The sequence below is a fragment of the Cebidichthys violaceus genome, unplaced genomic scaffold (assembly GCF_023349555.1).
Source record: "Cebidichthys violaceus isolate CVI_PGR_0920_01 unplaced genomic scaffold, fCebVio1.0.p SCAF_36, whole genome shotgun sequence".
NCBI lineage: Eukaryota > Metazoa > Chordata > Actinopteri > Perciformes > Stichaeidae > Cebidichthys > Cebidichthys violaceus.
Window position 1 is genome coordinate 1583413 of NW_027176550.1, and position 12727 is coordinate 1596139.

The following is a 12727-nucleotide window of genomic DNA, read 5'->3' on the forward strand; positions in this document are numbered from 1 at the left end:
AATTTTAACACATTTTCCAGAAAGCTAAAGACGAGCATAACAAAGAAACCACTTCCACAACAAACAGCATTCATCTTCTTCTCTAATACAACGTTATTGATAGAACTTATTAGATCTCTGGATACGACGAGTTGTCAGAGGTGATTCATTGTTCAGTCTGGTGTCAATATTACGCCCCTTAGTGGCAGTGAACAGAAACAACCTCTTCAATCACGAGCCGGCGTTGAGGTGGTGAACTTGTTTCTAATAACGTGTTCTTCTATCAATCATGTTGATTTCTGCTCCTGTTCATGCTGGTTAATTGACCCTAAATGTACTAAACCCAATACATGAGCTTGTTCCTTTTCCACATTCGTACATATTTTATAAATCATATTCAATTTATTGTAATAGTCATTTTTAATTGCATTTTTCTGGATCTCCAGACCGACACGTTGCGGCTCAGATCTGTGGAGATGAACAAAGGTCTTCTGGGTTTCAACAGGAGCGCTTTAGTGTCCCGGTAACGGTACAAACGATGAGCGACAGATGGGAGTTTCTTGAACGCTCCCTTCATGGATTATCTGAAACGCGACTCTCCGTATCTTGAAGTGAACGAGGGATTATTGAGAAGGCTTCGCCCTCTGACCTCAGACACGAGTAAAGGAGCCGGTCCGGCCTCGTGCCGCTGATTCTTGCTGATGCATGAGCTCAGCGTTAGCTCAGCGTTAGCGGAGCGTTGTGCGGCGCAGGCATTACGCCTAATCAGCTGCTGACTTTGGACGTCCACTGATTATAAGAACGTAAACCTTTGAGTTTAAACGATCTAATTAGAGCATCATATTTCTACAACCTCCTGAACGATCGATCTAGCTGCCGATGAGTTGGAAGCGCTCTTGAGCTTTCTGCCACCAAACTGACTCATCAAAAGCTGGACCTCCCAGATACAGGTGTATTTATACTGCAATCAACTGACCCCGCCTACACACAGGTGAGCTCCGTTTCACTAATCACGTGACACTGGCAGCGACGATTCAGGTGTGTCCACTTAAAGAAAAGGGGGCGAATGCTCCCGAAAACATGCATTCAGTATTTTATATTTGTGAATAATTGAGATGACGTTGTTTTTACTTTGACTTTAAAGGTTGTTTCTTGTTGATCAATGTCCAAAAGGCCACATTATTAAATCCAGACTAGGGAAGTTGAACGTTCACTCTGACTGTTTCGGTCTTTAGAAAACACACATTTTATGCATATTTTATACAACAATGTCAATTTCTTGTCACATTCATTACAGATCATAGGCAGCTGTGAGGGGTTTGTTTTGTTGCAGGTTGAGAGGTTTGAAAGGTTTTCTGTGGACATGTTGACCTTAAAGCCACCTTTAATATGAACAGGAGCAATAAGAGTAACGACAGCGGAGACAGGAGAACATAATTCAACATGCTACAAAAAACCCACCAAGACTGAGGTTCAGGCTTTAGACTTTCTGCTTCTAATCAGCCTCATCCAGTCGTTTCAACGGAGGCTGAAGAGTCGTGTTAATCAGAGCAGGTCTGAGGAGTCCTCTCTCGTTACGAGTGTTCATGTGTTCCATGACGGTGGCTGTGTACGTCACCTTCCACTTTATTCTTCAGCTTCTGATGTCCTGATTTGCGTGATTATTATTAGTGATATTATTTTAGCCCTCTTTTGACATAACAGAATGTGGTAGTGAAATTAGGAATAAAAAATGTGATGTTTTGTGGTCAGTTTAAGCGCGTTTCCCTCCCGAAGTCTGGAACGTTAACGTGAACGGTTAACGTTGTCATTTAAAACAACTAAAGCACTTAGTCTTAGAGGGACTCGTACCTTACGTCAGTGTTTTTAAACACTCCTCCGCGGTACGCCGACTTCTGCAGAACCATTTGAGACGTCAAAGGCAAATTTAATCCGCGACAAAATACATTTCCTTCAAAACCTAAATGGGGAATGTCATTTTTAGGTTTTCCATCCAGCTGGTATTTGTGCAAATATTCAATTAGTGCATAAAAAAGTGGATTAGAAATGCTTCTATTTTTGACATCCTGGATCTATCCTTCAAAGACATTGATTCAGATTCTTCTGTATGTTTTTTTCTGAACTTGCTTCTTATTTTTTTTCCAAATGTTACATATTGTTTCTTCGGGGGAGTGCAGTTAGTGGCAGTGTGGGCTCCATGGCGGCGTAGCTCTGACACACCCACTTCACTCCATGACACGCCCCCTGAGATAACTACACCCGGGTGATCGCAGCAGTACCTCGTTAAATGTAACGAATATGAGATGAAACATCAACATTCACTGTCTGCAGAGAATCGGTGAACCTGGAGACATGATGCAACAAGGTCATCGTGTTGTGAAGTAAGTGTTACAGTGCATTCAGCTCAGCGGAAAAAAGACCGAAAACACTAAATAAATCAATGATTGAGACACATTCTGAAGCCCATGAACTCAACGCCGCCAGAAGAAAAACCAAACTGCTGCAGTGTGACAGCGGCTCGGTTTCCTTGGGAACTGAGAGGAGCGCTTGGGAGAGGAGCGGCGCTGGCCAATTAAGCGGCGAGGGGGCCGGCGCTGCTCTCGCACGGCCTCGGTAAATTATCCTCAAGAGCCGCTTCATTCTCCTCGCTGAAGAATCCAATTAAAGGAAACAAATTATCCGAGGTTTTTTGGCTTTGCTTCATTTAAACGTGTACCCGACTCCATCACGTTCCCTTTTCCTCGCTCTCTATTCTCTTAGTTGACGATCGTGACATTTTTTTGGGATGTTTTTTTTCGTTAATGGGGTGGCACTCCAAAAGTCTATTTCTCTAATTAGAGTTTTTATGATGCATTTGGGTAAAAGGGAAACAGATTGTCAAGATAACAAAGTCTGATTTTGTTGCATGCCAATACATTTTTGGATAGTTTAAGATCAAAACATTTGAATTAACAAATAAATGTCACATTGCAAAAGTTAGTTGTCTTGTTTGTCCCATGATGTCGGTATTTTTTACAAGTTTACAGCAAATGTTCTCCATTTAAATGAAAGAAAAAGTGCTGAAAGCCCCGTTAGTGGTTTAGAAATGATGCACAGAACAAACGTACAAAGACACGGCACTGGATGGAAAAGGATTCATCATCTGAGGACCATGAATATCTTTATAAGTGTTGGTAAAAGGAAAGGTTTGGCATGAGAGAAACAATCACCAGAATCCTTACAAATCATCCATGATTATCTAATTGTAATCTAATTTCTTCATAAACTACAATTTGGGTTCTAAGAATTCGACTTACCAAAGTCAAACGCAGAAAACGGTCCAAAAAAATGTGGATTGCAGATCAACAAGCAGACGGGCCTGATACCAGACAACACCACTCCCTCCTGTTGACCCCTGATGCTACAGAGATACAGTGTTCTGGTTCCATGTGGACCAGACATCTCGTGATCTGTTGGATGATATGAAAGGAATGCCTGCTTACCTTCATCACTCTTCACCAGCAGTTGTTCCTTTTGGATTCATTTCACCGTTGATGGATATTACCAGAATCATAATATATACTTTGTTTCCAAAACAGTTGGAAAGATGCATTTATCTACTTCTCTCTTGATTTATTCCCTCAGTAAACATTGTGAACATGAGTTTATTGTCTCAATCTCTAGTTTCAAGAGTGTGCTTTAGGGCGGGCTTACTGTGATTGACATGTCTGAAAAATCAGGGTTTTAGTCGTGTGAACTCGGCTTAAATAGGCCAACTGTATAGAAAATAAGAAACGCAGCTTTAAAGCCACTTTGTGTAGAATTCAATTCATTTTAGTACAGCCCAAAATCACAAATCTGTCTCAGAAGGCTTTACAATCTGTACATGAAACACTACCCCCCCCCCCCCCCCCCCTGAAAAAGAAGGAAGAAACCTCAGACACATTCAATGCATATGACATAAATGATTCATATAATGAGAATAGTAAGCAGAATAATGATGGAAAAATGACTAATTATACCAGCAGCAGTGGATATAATAGAATAATAATGATAATAATTACTCTAATTACGATCCATGAAACCTACGAGGAGAGAAAGCACAAAGACTCCGAGGAAGACGCAAAGTCAGTAATGAGCATTAATGAGACGTGAATTCATAAAGAAGGAGAGAGAGAAGAGGAGAGAGGAGCTCAGTGTATCTATAAACCTGAACCAGCCCTAACTATAAACCTGAGCCAGTCCCAACTATAAACCTGAGCCAGCCCCAACTATAAACCTGAGCCAGCCCTAACTATAAACCTGAGCCAGTCCCAACTATAAACCTGAGCCAGCCCCAACTATAAACCTGAGCCAGCCCTAACTTTAAACCTGAGCCAGCCCTAACTATAAACCTGAGCCAGCCCTAACTATAAACCTGAGCCAGCCCTAACTTTAAACCTGAGCCAGCCCTAACTATAAACCTGAGCCAGCCCTAACTATAAACCTGAGCCAGCCCTAACTATAAACCTGAGCCAGCCCCAACTATAAACCTGAGCCAGCCCTAACTATAAACCTGAGCCAGCCCTAACTATAAACCTGAGCCAGCCCCCACTATAAACCTGAGCCAGTCCCAACTATAAACCTGAGCCAGCCCCAACTATAAACCTGAGCCAGCCCTAACTTTAAACCTGAGCCAGCCCTAACTATAAACCTGAGCCAGTCCCAACTATAAACCTGAGCCAGCCCCAACTATAAACCTGAGCCAGCCCTAACTTTAAACCTGAGCCAGCCCTAACTATAAACCTGAGCCAGCCCTAACTATAAACCTGAGCCAGCCCTAACTTTAAACCTGAGCCAGCCCTAACTATAAACCTGAGCCAGCCCTAACTATAAACCTGAGCCAGCCCTAACTATAAACCTGAGCCAGCCCTAACTATAAACCTGAGCCAGCCCCAACTATAAACCTGAGCCAGCCCTAACTATAAACCTGAGCCAGCCCTAACTATAAACCTGAGCCAGCCCCCACTATAAACCTGAGCCAGTCCCAACTATAAACCTGAGCCAGCCCCAACTATAAACCTGAGCCAGCCCTAACTTTAAACCTGAGCCAGCCCTAACTATAAACCTGAGCCAGCCCCCACTATAAACCTGAGCCAGTCCCAACTATAAACCTGAGCCAGCCCCAACTATAAACCTGAGCCAGCCCTAACTTTAAACCTGAGCCAGCCCTAACTATAAACCTGAGCCAGCCCTAACTATAAACCTGAGCCAGCCCTAACTTTAAACCTGAGCCAGCCCTAACTATACACCTGAGGCAGCCCTAACTACAAACCTGAGCCAGTCCCAACTATAAACCTGAGCCAGCCCTAACTTTAAACCCGAGTCATCCAGCCCTAACTTTAAACCCGAGTCATCCAGGCCTAACTTTAAACCCGAGTCATCCAGCCCTAACTTTAAACCAGAGTCATCCCTAACTACAGACCTGAGCTAAATGCTTAAACATGAAGACAGGACATCACAGTTTGGTGTCAGGTGAGGTTCAGGATGTCATGAGGCCTCGTTCCTCCTCATATTCTCAGCTCTGTTTTCCACAGAGGCTTTAAAATGAGCCCCTCGCGCTCCCTGATGTCCGTCCCAGAGGATCTCATGTCGGAGGCGCCGCTTTGAGGGATTACAGCGAGACGGACTCCTGGACGGAGAGCGAGCGGCGGCCACATGTCCAAAACTCCTACCGCTCAGAGACGGAGAGACAGAGAGAGAGACGAAACATGTGACGGAGACCAACGAGGTCACGGCGAACAACCGGAATTCTCTTCATGAGGCCGACGCAAAGCAGAAGCAACCTCACACTCCGGGATGTCAAGTGTTTTTTTTCCCATTAACACCAGCAGACCTGTGTGCTCTCAGCATCCAATTGCTGCTGTGAGAGAGGTTTCACTCAGCGCTCGGATCAGTGGGGGTCCTGCATGTTTCAGGGCCAGTTGTGCAGCAGCTGTTACCCGAGGTTACAGACACACACAGCCTCTTATTCCCTCTCTGCTCACAGCCACCCACCTCTCTCTCTCTCTCTCTCTCTCTCTCTCTCTCTCTCTCTCTCTCTCTCTCTCTCTCTCTCTGATGTCTCCATCACACTCTCGTCCCTCTGTCCTCTCTCACGCCTCTGCTGCTACATGGAAATGGCTGCCATGAAGTGTCAGGGCCATCGTGGCGTGACCGTGATCCGGTGCAGCACTTTGTTGTCGCGTGCGCGTGAGGTACGTCCGCATGCTTTGCTCTGCGCTGCCATCATGGGGTCAGTGGCGGTACTGCACTCACAGTTGTTCTCGTGATGGTGTGGTTTTGTTTTTTTGGCGTTTTGTCACAGAAAAGTTGTTTATTCCTGTGGACAGAGGTTTGCTATTAGCTGCTCAGGGATAGGAAAGCTTTTATTCTGGAGAAAACAAAAAATCACCCAGAACACACAAAGTGACGTGTTTACACACATTCACTAGAACCCTTTCATGCAACGACTGCTTTAGTTTATCCACTCAAATTGTAAATCTGAAGGACAAAAATGCATGACGAAACCAATTCAAATATAAAAAACTTTTAACGAGCCAATAAATATAACTTCATCATCCATCAGGGGGACAATTTATTTCTCAAACGCAATTGCAACATCCACCCGTTGATCATGAGGTCATTTTCTCTTGTTTTAAGCGATGACATGTTTCACTAATCAAATCAAGGGAAGATTAAAGTTTTAACAAATAGATTTATTTGTATTACAACATTGAATAAAGCAAGGTTTAAAATGAGTCAAAGGTTTTTTACAGAGAGTATTTTGGACATCTGTTTTCATCAGTCCATTAATCAGAAAATACTGTGAACAGCAACAAAGAAAAATCTATTTTCTTCATGTTTTTATTAATAAATGTAGCATAAATGAGTGTGTGAGTGGTGTGTGGACAAAGCCCTCAGCAGAAAGCTTCAGCACACAGAGAGGAATGAAGGTGTGAAGTTTGGTGGATGTCAGAACTACTGAAGTGGAGATTTCTGAAAAATGCCCTTCAAAGAGACGTTTAGGTCAATTACAGCCATTTAGAAGAGTCTACAGGTGAATAGGGTAAAAAAATGAACTAGTAGATATCACCATGAAACTTCACCACTTCATCACTCACACTAAGACAATATCTTTTTGTATTACAAGTTTTATGAAATGTTATGTTTTGATATGCAAATGAGGCATTATGTGATGGTAACTTTTGGTGAATTTAGTAGAAATATTCAGACGCAAATAAACAAAGTAGTAAAATAAAAACCTCAATGTGTATTTTGAATGTTTTATCTCCACTAGTCAGGAAGAAGACATGTTATGGAAGCAAAATAACCCAAAGTTCTTAACTATGCAGCGCAGGTCTCTCGTGTGAGCACACAAGATCCTCGTAGGACTCACACATTTGTCAATTTGTGACAATTATTATGGGAAACAAAATAAAACAACATAATCAAAAAGCTAGAGGAAGAGCATCAGTAAATTAAAAAAAAAAAACAGTAAAAAAACTGTAAAGTTGCTGCAGCTCTGATTGGATATAAACTCAGTCATGTGACGCCGAAAGACTGAAAAGGTTGTTATGTCAAAACAGGGATTGCGATAATTACCAAATAACCGGATTAATCTTCCTGAAATAGAAGAGAAGAATCCAGGCGCTACGTCTCCATATTCATGAAGAGGCTCCTCGACGCTGAACTCTTTCTCCACGACGTGTTGGAAACGGCAGCTTTAAGGAGCTGCTGCAGGTCAACATGACCAGATATCATCAGAGGATTAGAGTCCTGGAATAGTCCCCCCCCCCCCCCCCCTTCTTCTGGCAATACAAACAACAAGCAACCTCATGACCCTGAGAGACGAGCTAATAACAGACCTCAGGTCTCTGGTCTGTTAGCGGTTAGCTCCTTTGTTTCTTGAAAACAGAGGGGGCGGATAGTTCTGAGAACAATTACAATGAGACCGAACGGAGCAGGGCAGCAGACTCTTCATCATCCTCATCATCCTCTAAACCAGCTTTCAGAGCATCAACACTGAAGCTCCGGGTTTCCATGGAGACTCCACCTACACAGCCAGCAGTGTGGGCAACACCAACGTGTGTGTGTGTGTGTGTGTGTGTGTGTGTGCTGCTTCCCTTCCACTGGTGTCTATCAGCAGTATTCAACCAGAGACTCAAGGTTGCACAGTGTGTGCGTGTGTGTGTGTGTGTGTGTGTGTGTGTGTGTGTTTACATACAGAGCAGCCAGAGGTGAGCGGTCATTATCTAACACTTGCTAATGAAAAAGCAAAAGAAGAAATTAAAGATGAGTGTTTTCCTGACATGAATCACATGACTTTACACCAGTGACTCGTGACGTCACCCGGACTTGAGTCTTCTTTTTATGTGACAATACTTGATACCGTCCCTCAAGCCCAAAGATTATAAAGTATGTTACTAAAGTGTGCCACGAATCAATTCATTTTTTCTTCATTTCTTGAATAAACTGACGTTAAAGGAGCAGTTTATGACATTCAAAGCATTGATATAACAACAAACTACTAATATCTATAAGATATTACATCGGGATTTGACTCAGAACTTGACTCAAGGCTTTGAGTCTTGACTTGAGACTTGACTCAAGACTTTGAGTCTTGACTCGGAACTTGACTCAAGACTTAATGTCTTGACTCAGGACTTGACTCGTGACTTTAAGTCTTGACTTGGAACTTGACTCGTGACTAAGTCTTGACTCGGAACTTGACTCAAGACTTTTTAGTCTTGACTTGGAACTTGACTCAAGACTTTGAGTCTTGACTCGGAACTTGACTCAAGACTTTGAGTCTTGACTTGGAACTTGACTCAGGACTTGACTCGTGACTTTAAGTCTTGACTCAGGACTTGACTCGTGACTTTAAGTCTTGACTTGGAACTTGACTCAAGACTTTTGAGTCTTGACTTGGAACTTGACTCAAGACTAAGTCTTGACTCGAAACTTGACTCGTGACTTTGAGTCTTGACTTGGAACTTGACTCAAGACTATGTCTTGACTCAGGACTTGACTTGTGACTTTAAGTCTTGACTTGGAACTTGACTCAAGACTATGTCTTGACTCAGGACTTGACTCGTGACTTTAAGTCTTGACTTGGAACTTGACTCATGACTAAGTCTTGACTCGGGACTTGACTCGTGACTTTAAGTCTTGACTTGGAACTTGACTCATGACTAAGTCTTGACTCGGGACTTGACTCAAGACTTTAAGTCTTGACTTGGAACTTGACTCATGACTAAGTCTTGACTCGGGACTTGACTCAAGACTTTAAGTCTTGACTCAGGACTTGACTCGTGACTTTAAGTCTTGACTCAGGACTTGACTCGTGACTTTAAGTCTTGACTTGGAACTTGACTCAAGACTTTATGTCTTGACTCAGGACTTGACTCGTGACTTTAAGTCTTGACTTGGAACTTGACTCATGACTAAGTCTTGACTCGGGACTTGACTCAAGACTTTAAGTCTTGACTCAGGACTTGACTCGTGACTTTAAGTCTTGACTCAGGACTTGACTCGTGACTTTAAGTCTTGACTCGGGACTTGACTCGTGACTTTAAGTCTTGACTTGGAACTTGACTCAAGACTTTTGAGTCTTGACTTGGAACTTGACTCAAGACTAAGTCTTGACTCGGAACTTGACTCAAGACTTTGAGTCTTGACTTGGAACTTGACTCAAGACTATGTCTTGACTCAGGACTTGACTCGTGACTTTAAGTCTTGACTTGGAACTTGACTCGTGACTAAGTCTTGACTCGGAACTTGACTCAAGACTTGAGTCTTGACTTGGAACTTGACTCAAGACTAAGTCTTGACTCAGAACTTGACTCAAGACTTTGAGTCTTGACTCGGAACTTGACTCAAGACTTTGAGTCTTGACTTGGAACTTGACTCAAGACTTTGTCTTGACTCAGGACTTGACTCAAGACTTTAAGTCTTGACTCGGAACTTGACTCAAGACTTTGAGTCTTGACTTGGAACTTGACTCAAGACTATGTCTTGACTCAGGACTTGACTCGTGACTTTAAGTCTTGACTTGGAACTTGACTCAAGACTTTAAGTCTTGACTCAGGACTTGACTCGTGACTTTAAGTCTTGACTTGGAACTTGACTCATGACTAAGTCTTGACTCGGGACTTGACTCGTGACTTTAAGTCTTGACTTGGAACTTGACTCATGACTAAGTCTTGACTCGGGACTTGACTCGTGACTTTAAGTCTTGACTTGGACTTGACTCAAGACTTTATGTCTTGACTCAGGACTTGACTCGTGACTTTAAGTCTTGACTTGGAACTTGACTCATGACTAAGTCTTGACTCTGGACTTGACTCAAGACTTTAAGTCTTGACTCAGGACTTGACTCGTGACTTTAAGTCTTGACTCAAGACTTGACTCGTGACTTTAAGTCTTGACTCGGGACTTGACTCGTGACTTTAAGTCTTGACTTGGAACTTGACTCAAGACTTTATGTCTTGACTCAGGACTTGACTCGTGACTTTAAGTCTTGACTTGGAACTTGACTCATGACTAAGTCTTGACTCTGGACTTGACTCAAGACTTTAAGTCTTGACTCAGGACTTGACTCGTGACTTTAAGTCTTGACTCAAGACTTGACTCGTGACTTTAAGTCTTGACTCGGGACTTGACTCGTGACTTTAAGTCTTGACTTGGAACTTGACTCAAGACTTTATGTCTTGACTCAGGACTTGACTCGTGACTTTAAGTCTTGACTTGGAACTTGACTCATGACTAAGTCTTGACTCGGGACTTGACTCAAGACTTTAAGTCTTGACTCAGGACTTGACTCGTGACTTTAAGTCTTGACTCGGGACTTGACTCGTGACTTTAAGTCTTGACTCAGGACTTGACTCGGGACTTTAAGTCTTGACTCGTGACTTGACTCCTGATTAAATCTTGACTCATGAAAGCATGATAACCTGAGCACGATGATCTCATGTTCATAAATGATGCTCGACACTCACGCTCCCGTCTGTGTACCTGAGTGTAAACAGGAAGGAGTGTTCCAGCCGTTCATCCGTCAGCAGAAGACGCTTCATGTTTATTAATATGTTGCGTTGTTCCCAGCAGACGTCGTCGACGTCTCTCTTCTGGGATCTTTAATCAACTAACAAACCTGCAGCTGATTAACATCTGAGGCCGGTTTCTCCATCAGTGCTGCTGGAATGTATGAATATTAATGAGCCAATGTTTGCTCACATCTTGACAGTTCATACGCTGATTGTGAGATGGTTTTAAACTTCATGTGATTCTGGTTATCCCAGGGGTGAACATTGAGGCACACACAGATATTAAAGAGTAGCTCCTCATCGTGAACGTAGTTAAGTAGCCGATTAAGTTTGTCGCTGCTTCAAAGTGAATCTTCTGAGGAAACGGCGCAGACGCTGCAGCTTTATTTAGCTCCTCCAACACAAAGGAGGACCGCTGGACCTCTGCGGGGGCGAGCGCTGGATAATTGTTTCGCTGCTGTGGGCGTCTGTTTATCCAAAAACACACGAGGTGGATTCTGAGAAACACGCGGAGCTTAAACAGTGACTGACTCACTCTGGACTTACGGTCTCCTCGTTTTGATCCACGAAGTCTCAAATAACTCAGTAATTGCTGCACATCTTGTTTTGACTTCTATCTTGATTTTATTACTTGGTTGCACTCGTTATCCTCTTTGGTATGTCATCTTCTGTTTCCTAGAAGACAATGAACTTCACTTTGTTCTCTGCTCCTCATCTTCTCGTTTAGCTTCAGTTCCTCACGTTGATCTTCTGAACCTTCACCACCGGTTACCACGCCTCACACTTACATTACTGACGTTAATCATCTGCAGAGACATATTTAGACTAAAGCTTCTTTACAATTGTGTCTAACTGTGATTCTTAGCTATTTTAGTGCTGCTTTCAGTTCAAATTAAGCTCTTTTTTCTCCTGAATTCTTAGTTTTCATCTTTAAATATATTTAAAGCACAAACTAAGAGGCAACATCTGAATGAAAAGGAGCTGAATCACTGTAGTGACGATTCTAAAGCTTTAGAATTGATGATGTGGGTAAAACTAATTGGTATTAAAGTTGTCCCTGCTGAACTTGTACCTGACTGTTTTAGGATGCAGCCATCTTGTGTTAAAGGACAGTTGATCTGCTGCTTCTCTCACCATCCGACAGCCTGAAAACCCCTCCTCTACTGCCCCCCCGTGGAGACGAGAGGAACTACAACGATACAGGAACAGATTAAAAAAAATAAATAAAAGGGGGCTTTAAATTAATTTATTTAAAAAAAAGCATTTCTCCACTGAAGCAGAACAAACATCAAATTTTTTTTCCTTTACTATTGTTTGGAACGTGTACAATCAGAAAAACAGACTCGTCAGGTCGCCGGAACAGAGTAACATAATCAAGCAAGAAGGTGGTGGTGAAGGGGGGGGGGGGGGGGGTCTGCCAACACCACAACGTCAACACAGCCGGGAGGGACGAAGAGGAGGAAGAGGAGGAAACAAAATAATAACAATAATAATAATAATAATAATAATAATAATAATGAAAACACAAACATGTAATCAAGTGCAGGTCTGGTTTGGACAAAGCAGGTCTTGTTTTTTTTTTTCCGTTTTTTTTTTTTTTCCTCTGTTCAGTTTACAGTTAACGACTGTAAAATTCGGACACATGCAAGGTCAACATCTGGAACTACACATGGAGATTTCATATGCTTATAATCGGTTATCTGTGC

At 42.6% G+C, this 12727-nt stretch overlaps 1 protein-coding gene across 1 annotated transcript in view; it reads right to left on the reverse strand.

Moving 5' to 3' along the window:
- Window positions 1-12253: 12253 nt before the first annotated feature.
- LOC137884016 (forkhead box protein K2-like) overlaps window positions 12254-12727 on the reverse strand; it is a 12474-nt gene continuing 12000 nt past the window's right edge. Inside the window, exon 9 of the mRNA XM_068725643.1 lies at window positions 12254-12727. This exon is cut by the window's right edge and continues 1237 nt beyond it. The gene's annotated coding sequence lies outside the window, so the exon portion shown is untranslated.